Genomic DNA, 20,881 nt, shown 5'->3' on the forward strand with positions numbered 1-20,881 from the left:
GGTTCCAGTTCTGTTTCTGCACTTGAAACTTCAGCTGAATGCAGGTGTAAAAATTCTTAGAATCTCTAGTGTTTTTTAAAGGCTAATGGGTGAAATTTCATAGAAATAACTTGGAATTACAGTGACTACAATGAAGAAGTTTGGGTTTGGAAAAAATTATGTGTAGAGCACGTGAGAAAAAGAAGATTCAAAAACGCCACAGAATCAGTGGAGTTAACTTTTAACAATGGACGCTTTTAAAAAACTAAACTTTACAGCAAGGAAAAAAGTGTATACAATTCGAGCCCTTAAACCAGTGTCTGTTGCTTTAACCACTTTTTGCCTGGTTAACATTTTAAGCTTCAGACAATAACAAAATATCTTAGTCTGGCATTGAAAATGCTTTTTGTCTGGCATTTGTTAATTGGGCCTTCCCTGAACTGTTATTTAAAGTATATAGGTTCGGTTGGGAAGCTGTGTGCTTTTGTTATTTTGAGACTTGTCTTTAGTGAAGGGAATTGACATCTGTGGATTCAGTCTCATTTATGGGTCTGTCTCCCTCTCTGCACCCAGAGGAGAGAGAAGAGTAGATCACTGGGAGCTTCTTACAGTGAAGAAGGTAATTTAGGTCTGTGTAACAAACCTCATTAAGATCATTTTGTCTTAAGTGCTTTTTCCTTTGTCATAGCAGATAAGGGTATGTAGCCCTGATCTGTTTACAGTGAGCACTGTGACTGCAATCATAGAACAAAGATTCTGTGACTCTACTCTTTTGCTGAAATGAGTAAAAGGGTCAAGGGTTGAAGAAAATATCCTTACTGAATGATTTTTGAAGAAGGACGAATGAGCCTTTAGAAAAATAGTTCATGTCTGGGCATGGTATAGCTCTTCTGCTGTGATAAGAGGTAATCTTCAGAGAATTGGCCGATGGTGTACCTTTTGGAAGCTTTCCATTTAAATAGAGAACTTAAAAAAAACCCTCCATTTTGGTTTTCCCAAATATCTTCAACTTAATTAATATACTTAAGTAATATTTGGGAGTAATATCTTCTAGACTCCTCCAAATGACTGACTAGTTCCATGAATTCATTAAGAGTGAATATATAAAGTGAGTATAAACGGGTGTGGCAAATCATAGATGATTTTGTCATAACTTCTGCAGCTTGAAGACATGAAGTCTTGTTCTGAGGAATTCAAGGGTAGAAATGTCATTTATTTTCAATTAAGTTAAAAGACTAAAACTTGTTCCTCAACCACTCTGACTTTATTGTTTGTTGATGGATGGTGTGAAGACAGAATAAGTATGGTTTGGGCTTGTGGTAGACTTCCTGATTTCCTGCATTGGTTAGGATAGGCTATTTGAAACTGTTCTGAAGAGAAAATAACCATTGACTGTGATCATTGAGAAACTGTGATGTTATGTGTTGGAAAACATTGAGTAATAACCTGTTGAACAGATATTTGGCTATATCATACGTGTAACGTGTTCTACTAGGGCCAGGAGAATAATGGAAGGCAACTAGAAATAACTTCTTTTTTTCCTTTTTTCTTTTTTTTTAAGGTTTATTTATTTATTCAAAAGTCAGAGTTACACAGAGAGTACAGGCAGAGAGAGAGCAGAGAGAGAGAGAGATCTTCCATCCTCTGTTTCACTTCCCAATTGGCTGCAATGGCCAGAGCTGTGCCAATCTGAAGCCAGTAGCCTGGAGCTTCTTCCAGGTCTCCCATGCAGGCGCAGGGGCCCAAGGACTTGGGCCATCTTCTTCTGCTTTCCCAGGCCATAGCAGAGAGCTGGATCGGAAGAGGAATAGCTGGGACTAGAACTGGTGCCCATATGGAATGCCGGCACTTCAGGCCAGGGCATTAACATGCTGTGTGTGCCACAGCGCCAGCCCCTAGAAATAACTACTTCTTCTTTTTTTTTTTTTAATATTTTTTAAAATTTTATTTTTTTGACAGGTAGAGTGGATAGTGAGAGAGAGACAGAGCGAAAGGTCTTCCTTTTTGCCGTTGGTTCACCTTCCAATGGCTGCTGCGGCCGGCACATCGTGCTGATCCGAAGCTAGGAGCCAGGCCCTTCTCCCGGTCTCTCATGCAGGTGCAGGGCCCAAGGACTTGGGCCATCCTCCACTGCCTTCCCGGGCCATAGCAGAGAGCTGGCCTGGAAGAGGAGCAACTGGGATAGAATCCAGCACCCCAACTGGGACTAGAACCCGGTGTGCCGGCGCCGCAAGGCGGAGGATTAGCCTGTTAAGCCACGGTGCCGGCCTGGAAATAGCTTCTTATTCAGAGGAAGTGGACATGTTTTTAGTGGGTGATGATAAAGGGGTTAAAATGTGTTTTTTAAGAGAAAAAGTAATTTTTTGGCTTGAAGTAGAATGATAATTCCAAAAAGAGTAGAGGAAGTGTGAATATAGGAGAAATAGTTGAAGGGAGATAAAAGAAATTTATAAAAAGTTTGTGAAAGAAATTTTCTTAGCTGTCTAAAATCATAAAGGAATTTAAGAAGAAAAACTTAGCATTAATATCAGAAGTAACTACTGAATTAGAATTTTCTTATTTGTATTAAAACAGGATTTTTTTTTTTTTTTGGTAAAATTGACCTGCCTTTAACAGGAAATAGCGTAGTGTAAGATCTTAAAAGCACTTAAGGAAGCCATCCTGTCCATAGAAAGCCGAGTATTTTTCCTACAGTTTTGTGGCTTTTTGGAGTGATCTTTGAATTCTTTTGACTGCCATTTTAGTTACCTTATTGTTGTGACCTGTGCTCTTATTTCGAGTGCGTTTTGAGCCTTGGATATTTGACAGACCTCTAAAATTCAAGTTCTAGGTTAGATCTTTTGACTTTAAACTCAGTTTGGATCATTCCAGAAGCATCACTGGAACCCCTAAAACATTTTTTTAAGATTTATTTATTTATTTGAAAGTCAGAGTTACACAGAGGGAGGGAGAGGCAGAGAGAGTTCTTCCATCTGATGGTTCACTTCCCAATTGTCCACAATGGCCAGAACTGCGCCAATCCAAAGCCAGGAGTGAGGAGCTTTCTCTGGGTCTCCCATACAGGTGCAGGGGCCAAAGAACTTGGGCCATCTTCCACTGCTTTCCCAAGCCATAGCAGAGAGCTGAATTGGAAGTGAGCAGCTGGGTCTCGAACCGGCAGCCATATGGGATGCCAGTGCCTCAGGCTAGGGCTTTAACCTGTTGTGCCACAGCACCAGCCCCAAAATATCTTAAACTGAAGAGATTATTTGATGAGTTATACTGCATGGGAAATATGGTCAAATAAATGATTATAAATCTTTGAGTTGTATTTTTTTTGTTTGAAAAGCACAATGACAGAGAGAGAGAAATCTTTCATATGCTGATTCACTCCCTAAATGGCTTCAGCATTTGGACTAGGTCAGGGTGAAGCTAGGAGCTCTATTTTGTCTCCCACATGAATAGCAGGAACTCAAGTAGTTGAATCATATTCTGCTGCCTCCCAGATATAGCAGGGAGCTAAATTACAAGTGGAGGAGCTGGGAGTCAGCGGGCTCTCTGATAAATCATGCAGGCAAACTCAAGCAGCAGCTTATCCAACCCTTTGAGTTGTATTTCTATTCTTTGATCACTTGATTTTAGGATGGCTGGTTCATGGTGACCCAGACTAAAAAGCTTTTTCCAAACTCTTGGAATTCTCTTAATAGTACAGCATGGAGACTGTTACTAATGACTATATTCTCTCAAGGTCTTAAATCACTATGTTGAGACATCTGCTGAATCCTAAATGGTCTATCTTCAGTTTGAGTTAAAACTCACGGAAATGTGGTATCATGAGGTTGCCATAAACTCAAGATGATGTGTGGAGACTGGAACCCAGGTTGATGATGACTAAGGGTGCCACTTACGTCCTATGTTTTCGGTAAACCTATTGAGATGAGCTTGATCAAAAGGAGGAGAGCATCAAAATCTGTGGGAGGTGGTAGAGTTGTACTGAACACATGAACTGGGCCCATCAGACCAATCCAGTAGAAACACAACAGAGTTATTTGGGTGGTTGCAAATAGCCTTTGCCCCTGTCAATTGATTAGGCTGTAAACAATTACATAGTTAAGCTGTAGCCAGTTAACTGATTGGTTGAATAGGCTGTGAACAATTAAATCAATACCTCATTTCTGTTTTCTTATAAATGCCAGATCATCATTGTTTGAATTCTAAGAACTTGCTCTGATTCTGATAGCTGCCTACTTCATGAATCATTTTTGTTTTGCATTGCTATATGAAAGTAAAATTACTTGGACTAAGACATTTTCCTTCTAACAATACATGAGCTTCTTCAAAAAGTTCATGAATAATTTAGCTTATTTAGTTTCACTTTTACATAAACTTTGTGAAGCCTTTGTCAGAAAGCACCTGGAAAATAGAACTAATATGGTATTTAAAAGATTTTGTTTATTTTATATAGAGAGTTACAAAAATAGAGAGGGAGAAACAGAGAGAAAGGTCTTCCATCTGCTGGTTCACTCCTCAGATGGCCACAATGGACAGATCTGAGTGGATCCAAATCCAGGAGCAGAGTTTGTTCCAGGTCTCCCACGTAGGTGCAGGGGCCCAAGTACTTGAGCCATCTTCTGCTTTCCCAGGCCATGGCAGAGAGCTGGATCAGAAGAGGAGCAGCTGTTGCTTAAACCAGTGCCTGTTTGGGATGCTGGCCCCACAGTGGGAGGCTTAGCCTACTTTGCTACAGGGCCAGCCCCCAAAATACATTTTCTTTGTGCAAGATTTTGGAATCTACTCATAGTTTGCGTAATACATATATTCTGTAAGCTTTTTGAAGGGCTTTACTTTTTAATTGTTGGATCTTTTACTTGATAATTTTATACTACATTCTATGCATTGTAAATTGGGCTAATTCCTGAAGTTTAAGAATTAAATATTGAAAATTAAGTGTAAGCAATATTAATGATCTCATTAGAAATATACTAGCACTATGAACTTTGTTTAATTGGAATAATTTATTACCTTCTGCTTTCAATTTTATTAATTCTAGTTTCTTCATTATTCAGCATTAAATAGAGTTCTTGAAATTATATAATCATAAGTTTAAAAGTGGGAGTATGCATAGGTGATTTATTTAGGTAACTAAATAAAACTTTGACATGAAAATACAGTTAATGCAGCTTCTGAAATAGTGTTTAGTATCAAAGTGTGGATTTTTTTCACAGTCTAGAGTTTTGTAGCTATCTTTGCTATTCAGAATTTTCTCCACAAAACTAGTCACATTTCTTACACTGACTCCATACAGCCTCATAAATGAATACATTGTAACCTTCTTATATTTCACAAGAAATACTATTTTGAAGGTATGCTAAATGCAGCCTAATAGCCATTTTTACATAATCGTGATTAGAGAAGTAACAAAAGGAGATCTTAAAATTTAGATAAGGTAAGTAAAATAAAAATCATTTAAAATAGAACATAAGGGACTACAAAGAATGTACAGAGTGTATGGGTACAGAAGAGGGAGTTTTGGGGCTGGCACTGTGGCGTAGTGGGTAAAGCCACTGCCTGCAGTGCCAGCATCCCATATGAGTGGCGGTTTAAGACCCGGCTGCTCCACTTCGATCCAGATCTCTGCTATGGCCTGGGAAAGCAGTAGAAGATGGCCCAATCCGTTGGTCCCCTGCTCCCACGTGGGAGACCCAGAAGAAGCTCAGGCTCCTGGATTTGGATGGGCACAGCTCCTGCCATTGTGGCCAATTGGGCAGTGAACCAGTGTATGGAAGATCTCTCTCTCTCAGCTCTCTCTCTGCCTGTACTCTCTGTGTAACTCTGACTTTTGAATAAATAAATAAATCTTAAAAAAAGAGGGAGTTTTGATGATTCATAAAGTGGAGAGGATGTATTAGGAGAAAGTTGAGGGTTTTGTGGTTTTTGTCTGTTTGTTTTAAAGATTTTAATTTTTTTGAAAGGTAGAGTTATAGAGAGAGGGAGACAGCCAGACTGGGCTGATCTAAAGCCAGGAGACAGGAATCTCCTTCAGGTCCCCAACATGGGTGCAGGAGCCCAGGCACTTGGGCCATCTTCTACTGCCTTCCCAGGCCACAGCAGAGAGCTGGATGGGAAGAGGAGCAGCTGGGACATGAACTAGAGCCCATATGGGATGCCAGTGCCTTAGGTAGAGGCTTAGCCCACTACACCACTGCACCAGCACCTGTTTGTTTTAAAGCTGGCTGTAAAGAACTGCGCAGAATTTCACCAAGCAAAGATAAGAGATGGTTACATTCAGTTTGGAGGAAAGATGCATAATAAGTATTACATTTTCATAAATGAAACTAAATAATTCAATAGATAATTCCCAGATTCTGTGCCTTAGTGCACAGAGGAATAGATAGTGAAATCAAAAAAAGGAATTCATCAGAAGGACATGATTTGCAAGAAAGCTAAAAGAGAGTCAAGATAAAGGAAGAAAAACTTGAAGAATTAATTCCATTGTATTGGAAAATACAGACAGAAGTGTGGTTATGCCTGTGTGTATGTGCCATAGGGAATCTTTGATGTCAAAGGGGTAATGAATAAGAATAGCATTACCAGGGGACCTTGCAAATTATCTTTTTACTGTTAGTAGGGCTAAAAGAGAAAATTAAATGGTGTCAAAGATTTCAGAGTAGCTGAGAGGTTAAGAGGTACAGAATTTGGGTTCACAAGGGTGGGGGATCCTTAAGCCCAACTTTGGTCATTTCATTCTATATTTGAGTGCTTTGTGCCCTAGTCAACATTCACCTTCCTGTGAGCAAGGGAACATCACCCAAACCCTCACATTCTCCAATTTTGCAAACATACAGTGTATTGTGGTGGAGATGAGCAAGAATTATATACTTGTTAAGAGTATTCTTCAATAATGGAAAGACATTTTTCAGACAAAGAAACAAAATATATCATCAGACTCCCATTTAGGAAATTAGTCAAAAGGAAAATAATCCTAGGTGGGAATAAGGAATAAATTAATGAAAATCTAAAAGGTACTGTATAAATGAATTTATTTCACTCCTGTCTAGGTTATAATAATATTTATGGCTTTATAAAGCATAAATAACATATACTTAATAACAAACACAAGTGAAGAGGACACTTCACACAGCAGTTACCTCTAGATATTTGCTTTTCCATTTTGATATTTTTTTGCCAGTTTTTAACTTTTCAGAACTTTGGGAAATTTAAGACATGCAATAAATAAAGAGTGCTCAAGAAAGTTTCTTTTCATTTCACTTGAGCTAGCTCCAACCTTATCTCCTTGGGGCCACAGTTGATTTGAAAGCTAACAACCTTACAGTCATAGTTGCAATACAGCAGCTTAGTAGACACTGGATGTGAAGAAAGAGTTTTGATTTCCCCAATCAACGTCCCCAAACAGTGATCACCATTTGATCTGTCCACTTGCTGAAAAATCCTGTTAAAGTAGAGGAAGAAGACAGAAAAACAAATACGAGGAAGCAAAACCTTGATTCATAGAGTAAATGGGCAGCTGGACTGACGAAGTAGAGAATACTCCATTTGAAATGAAAAAGGACATTACTACCAAGTGTCTAGAAATAAAAAGGATTATAAGGTAATTATCAACAATTGTGTGTCAACAAGACGAAATAGATGAAATGGATGAATTCATAAAAGTCTCAGACTACTGAATTTCACTCTAACACATAGAAAATCTGAATAGACTTTGTACGAAAACAAAGGTAGTAATTAAAATACTTCCCACAAAGAGATAACCTAGACCTAGAGGACAATTAGGAATATAGGTGTAAACATCTTTAACAAAGAATACTAGAAAATTCCCTAAACTAGAGATAAAAATGATCATATGTCATAGACAAGAGGAATTTATTATAGGAATATGAAGTTGAACTTAACATAGAAAAAATTCAGTTGTTAGAATTTGCCTTACTAATAAAGGAAAAAAGCCATATGTTCAGTTCAATAGATGCAGAGATAACATTTGTTAAATTGAACAGTGTATTTGTGTTAAAACATTTAGCCTTGGAACTGAAGGGAACTTCCTTGTCCTGATACAGATCAATTATAAAAGCTGTATAGCTAACATATTTAATCATGGATGACTTTCTCTTTTGAGTCATGAATAAGGCAAGGACTTATTCTCTTTTTGCTTCTATTCAGTATTGTATTAGAGATTGTAACCAGTATAATTAGGCAGGAAACTTACGTGAACTTTCTACATTGCTATTAGAATAAATGAATTACATTGTGTACTTGGGTTTTTAAATACTTTGTTAAGAACAGACTAAATTAAAAGGAATCATTTCTATTAATAGTATCAAAGGGAATAAAATACATGGAAATGAATCTAACAAAATGTACAAGGCTAACAGACTGAAAATATTGTTGAAAATGTTTTCTTTCAGAAGGAAGTTGTTAGATTCACAATTTCCAATTTCACACCTTACTACAAAGCTATGGTAATCAAGACAGTATGGCATGTGAATAATATGAGTGTAGGTATCTAAACCAGTAGGATTGAGAACCCAGAAACACACATTATGGCCAATGGACTTTTGGCAAGGGCATTAACACCAATCAGTACTACAAGAATAGTCTCTTCAGTTATGAAGTGTGGTGCTTAGACAATAGGATATTCAGAAGCAAAAGAATAATGTAGGACCCCCAAATCTACCATATGCAAATATAAACTAAAATTTTGATCAAAGACTGAAAGCTAAGAGTTAAAATAGTAAAACTTTAGGAACAACCATTGGTGAAAATGTATATATGCCTTGAATTAGCAGTTTCAAGATATAATACCAAAGCACAAGCAATCAAATAATAAGGTAAACATAATAAAAATACTTCTATATTGAAAGAGTGTGATCAGGAAGGAAGGAACACTCACAATGGGAGAAAATATTGCAGATCAAAAATGTGAAAAGGGTTTAGTATTCAGGATATATAAGTAACTCAAACAAAAGATAAGCCACTTTCAAAATGGAAAAGGTACTTGAATAGTACTGCAGTAGCCAGAAGTCACATTGAAAACCTTGGCAATGTCATTAGTCAGTAAGAAAATTAAAACACAATGAAATATCACTGCACAACTACTATACAGACAAAATGAAGAAGAATTGGACAAAAATGGGCACTGGTGAGGTCACAGAGATATTATAACCTCATACATTGCAGGTGGAAATATGAAATAATAAAAGTAGTTGTGGAAATTATCTAGTAGTTAACCATATGACTCAGCAATTTATCTCGTGTTGAGTATTTTTCAACTTCTTGGATGTATATGTTCATATAAAAACTTGTATAACAGCATTTATAACAGCCAAAGTTTGGCAACTTTGCAATGTCCATATGTTATGAATGGACAAACAGAAAGTGATTATCTTTACAACAGAATCCTATTTTAATATGAAAAAATTATATATTACAACATAGATGAACCTTGAAGGCATTCACAAAGTAAGAGAAGCCAAACACAACACCACACATTTTTTTCATTGGTATAAGATGTCCAGAACGAACAAACTCTTAGATACAGAGAGTCCATTAGTAGTTACTAAGGATAGAAGAGGGTGGAGTATATAGGAAGTTACTTGTTAGGAGTGAATAAAACATCAGTTTAGTGATGGAGTAGCAACATTGTAAATATACTCATCTACTCTTGTTTGTGTACTTCATGAATGTGAAGATTATGATAATTGAGCTGTATATCAATATTTAAAACAAGCAAGATAAATTTTAGATCTCATTGTTCAATAGGTAAGGACGAAGGCCTTTTAGACTTAAAGATGCATGTTTCTAAAAAGAGGTTAAAAGTTTTTTAACAAACTATAAAGTAGAAGGGAAAATTAAGTAAAATTCTTACCTAGCTTCATCTCTCTAACTCATTTATTCTCCAAGTTTGACTGTTTTCATGCTAATGTACCTTCATTCAACAGTCTTCTAATCATCCTTCCAAACTTGATTGGAAGTCATTTCTGCTGGGAGACTGAGTATTGTCTGGTCTGGCCCAGTATTTCTTCTCTGGGCTTATGGTGTACAATCCAGATACCACCAGGATGAATTTACTTGCCTGAGTTCTCCATGATTCTCTGAGTGTTTCAAGAGAATACTGACTGATTTCACTTTCTGGTCAACATGTATAATAGTGCTGATTTCATATTAGGTGACTGAAAAAAAAAAGGGGATACCATGAACAATGAGAAAAAAACAAAATAGAAACAGTTCTTCCGTAATAAAGAGAAGCTGAAGATAAAGGCAAGAAAAATTGGTGACAAAAATAACATCTTTGGGATAATGTTAATTCTGTTTTCTAAACTACTGTAGATATAGTTGTAAAAATTTTTCCCCAGAAACCTTTTATCTAAGGTATACAAACTTCATGCATTTCATAAATACAACTTTAGGAACATAGTGATTCTTCTCACTATTCACCCTCTGACATGCACTCCCACCCTTCTTCCTCCTTGTCAGCTATTCCCATTCTTATTTTTTACTAAGATCTATTTTCAATTAACTTTATATGTAAGATTAACTCTATACTATGTAAAGAGTTCAACAAATAGTATGAAAACCAAAACTGTTATTCAATAGTCAAGACAAGGGCTGTTCAAAGTCATTGCATCTCAAAGGATCAATTTCACTTTTATAGATTACCTTTTAAGTGCTCTATTCGTTACCAATATTAGGGAGACCATATGGTATTTTTCCTTTTGGGACTGGCTTATTTCACTAAGTGTAATGTTTTCTAGTTGCATTCATTTTGTTGCAAATGATAGGATTTCATTTATCTTTTTACTGTTTTGCAGTATTCCATGGTGTACATAACCCATAATTTCTTTATCCAGTCTTCAGTTGATAGACATTTGGGTTGATTTCAGATCTTAGCTGTTGTGAATTGAGGTGCATAAATTCTTTCATATGCCGATTGCATTTCCCTTGGGTAGATTTCCAGGAGTGGGATGGCTGGGTCATATGGTAGGTCTATATTCAGATTTCTGAGGTATCTCCCTACTGTCTTCCACAGTGGCTGGATAGTCATAAAACTTTAATGAACAGTTCCTCATAAGTTATAATACTAGCTCATATGCATGGATATATTACTGTTATTAATTTTGGCTGTATTTATATCATTTTAATTTTATTATTTCTTATTAAATTTCTTATGAAAAAGACAGAAATATATTTGAACTAGAATTTGTTTGGAGAATTATTAGTTTTTAAATTAAATTTTCTCACATTCTCTTTGGAGATCCAAGTTTGTGGCCAAGGAATATTTTTCATTTTCAAATATAAAGTTTTCTAGCCAAAAATTGGCTCAGTTATTAGGAATTCAAAATATAGTTTTCCAGGGCTGGCACTGTGGCTCACTTGGTTAATCTTTTGTCTGCGGTGCCGGCATCCCACATGGGCGCCGGGTTCTCGACCCAGTTACTCCTCTTCCAGGCCAGCTCTCTGCTGTGGCCCAGGAAGGCAGTGGAAGATGGCCCAGGTGCTTGGGCCCCTGCACCTGCATGGGAGACCAGGAGGAAGCACCTGGCTCCTGGCTTCGGATCAGCGTAACTCCAGCTGTGGCAGCCATTTGGGGGATGAACCAATGGAAGGAAGACCTTTCTCTCTGTGTGTGTCTCTCTCTCTCACTGTCTAACTCTGTCAAATAAATTTAAAAAAATATATATATATATAGTTTTCCAAACTTCTAATGTTAGTAGACATATCTTAAGATTGTTTTTAAGTAAATTGAATAATTTAATATATTATTTACAGAGTTTCTAAAACTTAAAGACCCTGTAGTTTGGTAAATAGAATTAACTTTTCAAAGCCCAGGATAAAATCATACAAAATCTACTCTCCTCTGGAGTTGGGTCCCTTCATTGGTCCTATTTAAATAAAAAAAATTTTTTTCCTTTTAACAATGCTTAAACTGTTATTACTTTAACTGTTTCCATCTACTTACTAGCATTGTTTTAGAACATATTCCAGTTGTGATATTTTGTTCTCACATTATTATAAAGCTGGGAATTGTCTATAAAACATTATGGTTAGCATAACGGGTAAAGCCGCCGCCTGCAGTACTAGCATCCCATATAGGCACTAGTTCAAGTCCTAGCTGCTCCACTTTTAATCCAGCTCTCTATGGCCAGGGAAAGCAGTAGAAGATGGCCCAGGTCCTTGGGCTCCTGCACCCATATGGGAGACCCAGAAGAAGCTCCTGACTCCTGGATCCAGATCAGTGCAGCCATCTGAGGAGTGAACCAGTAAATGGAAGACTTTTCTCTCTCTCTCTCTGCCTCTCCTTCTCTCTATATAATTGACTTTCAAATAAATAAATACATCTTTAAAAAAACAGTATTGTGATATTTGTTTACAGGTATAAAATACTTATAATATGATCTACATTTTTTATATATTCAGAACTTAAGTTTGCCTTTTCATCACAGGCAGTGTAGCTATGATTAATAACAGCAATTGCTGATGAAGAAAGCTGTAGAATAACATAGAGGTTGGGACTGGTGCTGTGGCACAGTAGGTTAATCTCCACTTGTAGCATCCCATATAGTGCCAGTTCTAGTCTCGGGTGCTCCTCTTCCAATTCAGCTCTCTGCTGTGGCCTGGGCAAGCAGTGGAAGATGGCCCAAGTGCTTGGGCCCCTACACCCACGTGGGAGACCCAGAAGAGGCTCCAGGCTCCTGGCTTCAGATTGGCCCAGCACCTTCCATTGTGGCCATTTGCAGAGTGAATTGGTAGATGGAAGACTTTTCTCCCTGTCTCTTCCTCTCACTGTCTGTAACTCTGCCTGTCAAATAAATAATTTAAAAAAAAATAATCTATGAAGATTTGTAACCAAATAGAGTGGCCTGGTGTGTGGTGTCAGTGGGTTAAACTGCTGCCTGCAAAGCTAGGATTCCATGTAAGCAGTGTTTTGATTCCCAGCTGCTCTGCTTCTGATCCATCTCCCTGCTAATACACCTTGGAAAGCAGCAAAACATGGACCCCTGCCACCTATGTGAGTCACCACTGGAGTTCAAGGTTCCTGTTTTAAGCTTTTTGAAATCTCAACTATTGTGACCATTTGGGGAAGAACCACTCAGTGGATGAAAAAACTGTCTCTCTGTCTCTCCCTCTGTCTATAACTCTGCCTTTCAAATAAATTAACTGTAAAAGAATAATACACAAGGCTTTAAAATACAGATAACTGAATTCTGGCAGCAAAGTACAAGGAAGAAGTGACACAACATGAATTGCCTCGTTTGGATGTGATTGTGGAGAGTTTAATAGCTAGATAGGCTATCTGTCCTTGTAACAGATATTTAAATCTGAGGCTCAGCATTCTGTGTATAAAAAAAGTCGTGTATAGTTTTAGATGTTAAAGCTGTTACTTATGCTGTCTTACTAAATCTCTAGTTCACAACAGTGCTGTTCTGGTGTGTATAATTTTTTAATGGTATGAAGGTTGAAGTGTTTAAAATCTCAAGGCAGCATAATATGGAAACCACCTAAACTTTGAAAACGAGTCACCTTCCCAGTTTTTCCAGATCCAGACAGTAGCGAAGAATTAACTGAAAAACCTTGACTTGACCATGATTTACACCTGACAAGTCTGTTACCCTATAGACTGATGTACTCCAAATGTGTGTGTGTGTATACTTAAAATATGTATGTGTGTATAATACATATAATTTTATTTTATTTGAAAGACAGGTCTCTCATGCATTGGTTCACTCTCCAGATGCTTGTGAACATCCAGGTTACTGAGCAAGGCCATACCCGGAGCCAGGAACTCTGTCCAGGTCTCCCATGAGGGTGGCAGGGATCCAGCTACTTAAGCCATAACCTGTTGCCTCCAGGATGTGTATTAGAAGGAAGCTAGGATTGGAGACAGAGCCAGGACTTGAACTCAGACACTCCAAGACTGGATGTGGGCATCCTTCCGCTGCACCAAATGTCCCTGTACCCCATGTACGTTTCTCTTGCTCCTTATACCAGCAGGCTGGGTACTGATTTTAGATTGTAGAGTAACTGAAACTGCCTTTCAAGGTACATAGGAAATGCTGTAGTAAGTGAATTAGTTATAGACATGAGTAGAAGTGAAAGGCAAGGAATTATTAATGCCGGAAAGAGAAAACCATGAGAAAGAAGTGGCACAGCACTGAATCATTGTAAATAATGAATATACTATAAGAGATAGAGATCAGGGTAGTCAAAAGGCTACTGCATGCAGAAAGCTGAATATAATAATGCTATCCATCTGTTACCTATCAACTCCTGATTTGAAGAGAGGTTTAGAGAAGAAATGAGAAACAAAACCCATGATTGTCACTGAGAACCAGGACTATTGCTATGAACCTAAGAGGAAATTCCATAATTAAAAGACAGAAGGAACCAACCCCAGCAGTAGGAGCCCTAGCTTACTTATGGTTTTCTCCTTGAAACAGTAATTTTGCTGGCCTGAAGGAGAATTAGGGGATGTTAATCCTCCCCTACTATATGGCCCAAGAAATAGAAAAACTACAGCAGTCATTGTCTCTCCACTCTGATACCTTTAAAAAATATATAGAATAGTATATCTGCATTCCCTTTGATTTTAAGTGCCCATGTCCTACGATTAATTTATCTGGCCAATAAATAGGAAAGGAGGCTTGAACATTACAGTGCTTCTCAATATTTTTCATGTTGTGGAACCCATATAAATTGATACTGATAAACACTAGAAAAAGTAGAAGGGATTTGCTTGTGTCTGCCAGCAAGTCTTCATTTTTCTGACCAAAATTATAGTTATAAAAGAGGTTACATACTGAATTTAAGTGCAATGAATGTTTTTTTTTTTTTAAATAAAGAGGAACTTAAATACTACTGCTAAAATAAATCTTTTGGGGTGAGATTCTGATGCTGTGGGTAAGATGCTTGATAGATACCAGCATCCCCACACTGGACTGCCTGGCTTTGAGTGTCCATTTCTAACTCCAGCTTCCTGTTAGTATGTATCATGGGAGACAGCAGATTATGGCTCAAGAACTTGAGTCTCTGCCATCCATGTGAGAGACCTAGATGGAGTTCCAGGCTCCTGGGTTTTGCCTGGCTCAGTGTTTATTTTCATCTGTGACCAACACCCTAAGCATCTGAGGCAGACTCCAAGTGAGTGCAGTGGAGGATGGCCCAAGTCCTTGGGCCCTGTACCCACAAGGGAGACCAGGAGAAGCACCTGGCTCCTGCCTTTGTATCAGCGTGGTGCACCGGCCGCAGCGGCCATTGGGGGGTGAACCAACAGAAAAAGGAAGACCTTTCTCTCTGTCTCTCTCTCTCACTGTCCACTCTGCCTGTCAAAACACAAACAAACAAATGAAAAAAAAAAAACAAAAAAGTTAGCCTCAATCGCTCTGGCCAATTCAAAGAGAAGTGCCAAAGAAACATCAGTATCACAGGAGCAGGTTTGGAAGTTTATGGAAATGCATTTTTTCTTGACTTCTCTTATTGAGCATAAGGTCAGTAACAATCTCCAGATGAGAAGTGAGCCGATATGAAGCACTGTGTTAGGGCCACAAATAACATTATCATTTTTGCTTTGAGATAGGATATGGTGAAGATATTTATTTTTGAAACATTCTAGGGTTAACTGCAACTTGGTAATGTCGTCTGAGACAATAAAATGGCAAACACCAAAGCAAGTCACATAGGTTTACCTCTCCTGGACACTAGCTGTCCAATCAAAAACTATTTTCTTTAGAACTGGTCCAAGAATTTTTAAAAAAATCTCTTTACTTTCAGGGCCCAAGTGACTACAAAGAACAGATGCTAATGCTGTAGCTGCACGTTGCTCCTCAATCTTCCCTTTTTTTCAGAGCATGTTCATTGCTATCAACAAAAATTATTTTTGTTTCCAGAATAAATGTATACTGTAATTTTGAAGCCAGCACATTTTTAATATCTTTAAAAGCTGCCTGCCTTGTCTTTGTACTCTTATCCAGGGTTAGGTCAGTTAATCCCTTCAGCTTGTACTCTGGCAGTTTGATCATTTGGGCATGACAGGTGGCTAAGTTTGTGCTTATAGGATAGCAAACAGTTCAGTGAAACATTCTTGAGTCATGTAGTGAGACTATCCAGTAGTAGAATATCTTGTCCGTGTATGTAACATTTTTTTTTCTCAAAGACTAATTTATCTTGTACGAAAGTCATGGTCCTCTATTTTTTCTAGTTTCACATCTTTATTACTTCCAAGTACTTCATCTTCTTACAAATGTATTTATTTTTCAGCTCATCTGCTGTGAAGAATGATTTATTCCTTTTATGTAAATTCAACATGTAAAAACATTTTTTAGATAATGTGAGTGGCATAATTTTACTCTATGCTGTCACTTTAAAAGTAATGAACCCTAATTCATAGTAGCACAACAGTGTACCTCATCTGAAGGAAAATGCAAAATTCCTTGTTTCACCAAAAATAATTATTTAGAATTGATCAAATGGTATTTTGGAGCTTGGTAGTAGTAAATATTTTATATGAAATCATTGAGGTAAATCTGTACCTTTCTTATATTTCTTTAAAGTATATCAATATTAATTATTTATATACCTATGTAGATTGTAATGGAATACAGAGACACTGAATTAATTTCACTTAGAAATATGAATCAAAATAATGAAACTTCTTATGCTCTGTTGGAATGGTGTTTACTGTTATTCCAAGTGGTGTTATCATTCAAACTATAACAGTTTTTTAAAAAACTTCTGCAGCTCTGATTATTTTGTATCACTTCTACCAAAGTCCATGTTAGTGGGAAATTGTGGTCAGAGAGGATGTGTGAGGATTCTGTTTACCATGTACATTAATCAAAGACCATCAAAATCATTTCAATTCCAAAAATTTGCCCCCCCCCCACAAAAAAATCTCATGATATTTAAGTTTAATAGCTTTTAGCTTTCAAATCATTGGGGTGGGCATGGAACTGAAGAATAAAAAAAAAAAAGCTGAGAAATAAAGGATGTTCTTGTACCTTTTTTCTGTCTCTACATCAACTGATTGAGGTACCTCTATGTGTGATGAAGTTCTAACAGAGTGAGCAAGTCTTGTTTTGGGTCTAGAGCTAGCAGAGGCAACAGTAGTGGTTTGGAGACTCTGCTGATTTTCTTACTCCTGTATCTTAAAAATCTAGACATTGAGGCAGTTGTGTTGCCACTCTCATTTTTGCTGAGAATGATGCACAACTTAGACCCTTATGTTTCCTTGATAATCTTGATAATTTTTTAGTGTTTGTTCTAAGTTTTGAACTTCTTGATTGACAGCTTCACCTATTATTGACTTTTCCATTTTTTTCTTAGATTGTTTTCAGGACAAAATGTGGCATTAGCTCTATAGACAGTATAGCAGTGGATGACATTTCCTTTCTAGACTGTCCCCCCTTTCTTAACCCAGACAGAAAGTACACCGCTCAAGAATTCCCGCGTGCTAACAAGCACTGCATTACAGAGGATGAACTGTGAATGACCATGCTGATAATAGAGATTACTTTCATTTGCAGTAAGTGGAAGTGCCCTGCTCCCTCACTGTTGTCTTTATCTTCAACAAACTTATGCAATATGGTGTGTGCATTTTTGAAGCATACAAGATTCATATATCTCAGTAACAGAGGAAGGTGAGATGATTGGACTATTTAATTACATTCCTTTATGCTTATCAATACTTAGGACCATAATTCATTTAAAACTAGTTGATGGCTTTGGTATTTGTGAAGTAATTGGAAAACAAGTGTCTTCAAAGATAGAATGGAAACAAATATTTACCACATGGAAACATTTTTCTAAAGATCAATAAAATGTTGATCAAAGTTAATTTATGTGAGGTTGGCGAGCCTCCATCTGAGAGGGTTGATTTTACTTTGTGTAAATAATCATGTGACAAGCAGCTAAAAAAGAAAAGCAAAAACAAAAGTTTGATAAAACATCAAGTAAAGTGATCTTCCAAGGAAAATAAACATCACTGATGTAAAATTGTTTAGGAGATTAATTCATAAAAACAGCACCTATTAAAACATCCTTAGCTTAATGAGCCATGTGTGGTCATTTGGGTAAACTTTTAAAATTATGCAACATGGTTCAATTGTTGCCTCATTTCACTGTAAATGAGGTGAATATAAATTGTCAGGATAAAGTTTGACAAATTGTAAACCTTAGCATAGTTTCAGAGCTACAGTATTATGGTTGGATATTATTTGTTTCTTGAAACCAAACTTGTAATATCAAAAACAGTTTTCTAAAAGAAAATGTTAAGTGCTCATATTTGAGAACCTCTGACTTTCAAAACCATTTTTATTTACTAATTTCCATTTTTTAAAGATTTATTTATTTACTTGAAAGTCAGAGTTTACACACAGAGAAGAAGAGGCAGAGAGAGAGAGAGAGAGAGAGATCTTCCATCTTCCATCTGCTGGTTCACTCACCAGTTGGCCACAATGGCTGGAGTTGGGCCGATCTGAAGCCAGGAGCTTCTTTTGACTCTCCCTTGTAGGTGCAGAGGCCCAAGCACTTGGGCCATCTGTTACTGCTTTCCTAGGCCATAACAGGGAGCTGGATTGGAAGTGGAGCAGCCAGGACTCGAATCAGCACCTATATGGGATGCTAGCACTGCAGGCAGCGGCTTTACCCACTAAGCCACTACATCAGCCCCCTACTAATTTCCATTTGATCTTTACTGAAACCCTGAGAGGTAAGTATGCTGGGACAGATACTGTTAGTGCTTTCCCTGTTTGAATCTATCAGCAAGAGTGGCTAAGATTTTGTCTAAGTTCATAAAAGTATTACTGACATAGTTGGTCTTAGAATCCAGTAACATTGATTTATGATCTGTTGCTTTGCCCAAGCTACAGTAACACTTATATGTGAAACTGAATTTTAACAAAGGTTGTGGAAGTCTTCTATTACATGTTTATTTGTTCTTTTATGGATTATTTCCAATGATATCCATTTTCATCACAGAGGTCAAAGATAATTGGCTAATATTGAAATTGTGTTTATTATTTATCTTTACCTTATGAATATTTTTGCTACATTTTTAGTTATATTTTTCATTAAATATTTGCAGTTTCTTCATTGTTACTTTCATTTGAATATTACATAAATCTGTAGTTAAATAAGGCAGGCGTTATAGTTTTGAATTTTATTTTTTACATTAAAATGTATCCTTTCTCCAGAAACAAATATTTCATGTGTTTTTAGGACATGGACATCTATTTCTAAGTAAATTTTTCCTGAACACTTTGTATCCAGGCTCTAAGTTGCTGAATGTTTGCATGACTTTCTTTCTGTGTTTAGGAAAAGATGCTGATATATTAAGGGGGGGGTCAGAAATACATTGGAAATTTACAGTCTTGATATTTATTTTAGCATAAAGCTCATTGACCTTTGGGAGGGTGAGTGGTAGTAGAGGGTGCTTTTTGGTGATTTGATTGCCAGATTTCTCTAAGTTTTGAGTGGTCCTCTCTGAGTCAGTCAGTAACACTACAACTAGAAGGCCAGATTAGTTCCAGATATTACATATAGAAAAGAAAACACTCAGCCCAACTTCCAAAGTGACCACTGCAGCTGAGGGTATGGTCAAGTAGGGTCAGCAACATTGCAGGCAGAACTGTAAATTTCTTGTTAGAGATGCCCCCTGCCTTTACCTGGCCAGCTCTCCTCCCAGGCCAGCCAAGTAATGAAAGTCAACAGAGTGCCTTCCCCTAGGAGGTTCACACCTCCCTTAGGATATACCCCATGTGAAGAGATAGATAGGTCTGGGCCTCTTAACTTACAAGGCCTAAAACCCACCAGATTATTATCAAGCCCCTTCTATCAGGTTCTATTTGCCTCTCAATCAGAAAACTGAATTGTAGCTTAGACAGCACCTTTCTTAGCTCCTCTAATAATGACTCTGTCCTTTGTTCTAGACCCTGTCTAGCACACTTGGGCCTCATTCCTTTGTAATCATAACCTCTACTCTACCACCAATGGCTCTACTCCCAACCTGTGTGTACTGATGGTCCTCTTCCCCACTTAATGCTGTATAATTGTTCAGACCTGGTTAAGGCCACTCTTAGGATCATTGGTTACTATCCTCACCCTGTCTTTTATGACCTTGTCTAAATATGATCAGAGTCGGGGAACTTGGAAGGCTTCCATAGCCTTGGCAACTCATGACGACAGCCTAGGGTGGTTACTGGCGCCATAAACTAGAGTGTCAATTTATTGGGTCAACAACAGGAGCCACTGTGTGCTTGCTCCTGATGTGGGATCTCTGTCCTTGATGTACTGTACATTGTGATTTAATGCTATAACTAGTACTCAAACAGTATGTTTCACTTTGTGTTTCTATGTGGGTGCAAACTGTTGAAGTATTTATACTAAATTGATCTTCTGTATATAAATAGAATTGAAAATGAATCTTGATGTGAATGGAAGGGGAGAGGGAGCGGGAGAGGGGAGGGTTGCGGGTGGGAGGGAAGTTATGGGAAGGGGAAGTCATTGTAATCCATAAGCTGTATACTGGAAATTTATATTCATTAAATAAAAGTTAAAAAAATAAAAAAAAAGAAAATGTAAAAAAAAAATAAAAAAAAATAAAATAAAAATAAAGATGATAAAAAAAAAAAAAAGAAAAGAAAACACTTCCTGCTGCTTCGAACAAATACCCAACCAAAAAATCTTGGGTTAAGCCCTAAATGTAACCTGCATTTTAACATTGGTTCTAATTACATAAAAATGAATTGTTTTAATATGTCATTGCACACTTGTATTATGCATGTTAAGAAATTCAACTGTATTCTTGGTCTAAAGATTTCCAATGGTATGTTTTAATTATAGAGTGGCTAGAATATTCTCTGTGAATTATGAGTGGTGCTATTATCCTGCATGTTATAAACTTTAATTTAGTTTTAAC

At 37.2% G+C, this 20,881-nt stretch overlaps 1 pseudogene; it reads right to left on the reverse strand.

Moving 5' to 3' along the window:
* Positions 1-7,355: 7,355 nt before the first annotated feature.
* LOC133773419 (interferon-related developmental regulator 1-like) lies at positions 7,356-15,986 on the reverse strand (annotated as a pseudogene).
* Between the last annotated feature and the right edge of the window lie 4,895 nt (positions 15,987-20,881).

Source organism: Lepus europaeus, chromosome 14 (genome assembly GCF_033115175.1).
Source record: "Lepus europaeus isolate LE1 chromosome 14, mLepTim1.pri, whole genome shotgun sequence".
NCBI classification, from domain to species: Eukaryota; Metazoa; Chordata; class Mammalia; order Lagomorpha; family Leporidae; genus Lepus; species Lepus europaeus.